The sequence below is a fragment of the Seriola lalandi genome, unplaced genomic scaffold (assembly GCF_002814215.2).
Source record: "Seriola lalandi dorsalis isolate HSWRI2012SDOR001 ecotype SW California unplaced genomic scaffold, Sedor1 jcf7180002054951, whole genome shotgun sequence".
In the NCBI taxonomy this organism is placed as follows: Eukaryota; Metazoa; Chordata; class Actinopteri; order Carangiformes; family Carangidae; genus Seriola; species Seriola lalandi.
Genome location: NW_019525502.1, coordinates 928,199 through 928,580, shown reverse-complemented (window position 1 = coordinate 928,580; position 382 = coordinate 928,199). Strand labels below are relative to the sequence as shown.

Here is a 382-nt window from a genome sequence, read left to right as displayed (position 1 = left end):
ATTGCTTTCCCTCTCTTTGACCAGCAGAGGTCCCCACGAGCTCTGATTTGTAAATCAGTACAATTTGTATAATACAACTGTGTTGAAAGAGTCACTTCACCCTCACTACCATAAATACAGGCCGTGCCCCTTTCCACTCATATAGTTTGATAATTCTGTAATGATTATTCCATCTTGACTGAACTGACTGAACTGGATGGACAAGATCAAAGTTAATTTGCCTTTAAAAATGCATCAAAGTGGGGGTGTCCTGGTCCTGGTGACCTGTATTTACAACATCCCCGGTCCTGCCAGGGTCCTTGGTTGCACGTCATCCCATCAACATTACCCAAAGCCCAACAGTACATAGAGCTGATACACCTGAGCTGGAAATGACATATTC

General features: G+C 43.5%; 3 protein-coding genes across 3 annotated transcripts in view; all 3 read right to left on the bottom strand.

Moving 5' to 3' along the window:
* Positions 1 to 382, bottom strand: part of LOC147817491 (uncharacterized) — a 75,376-nt gene that overhangs the window by 31,489 nt on the left and 43,505 nt on the right.
* Positions 1 to 382, bottom strand: part of LOC111645428 (GTPase IMAP family member 8-like) — a gene marked incomplete at its 3' end in the record, with an annotated part of 61,805 nt that overhangs the window by 18,503 nt on the left and 42,920 nt on the right. The window lies entirely within an intron of this gene.
* Positions 1 to 382, bottom strand: part of LOC147817495 (GTPase IMAP family member 8-like) — a 17,598-nt gene that overhangs the window by 3,190 nt on the left and 14,026 nt on the right. The gene's annotated exons all lie outside the window — the stretch shown is intronic.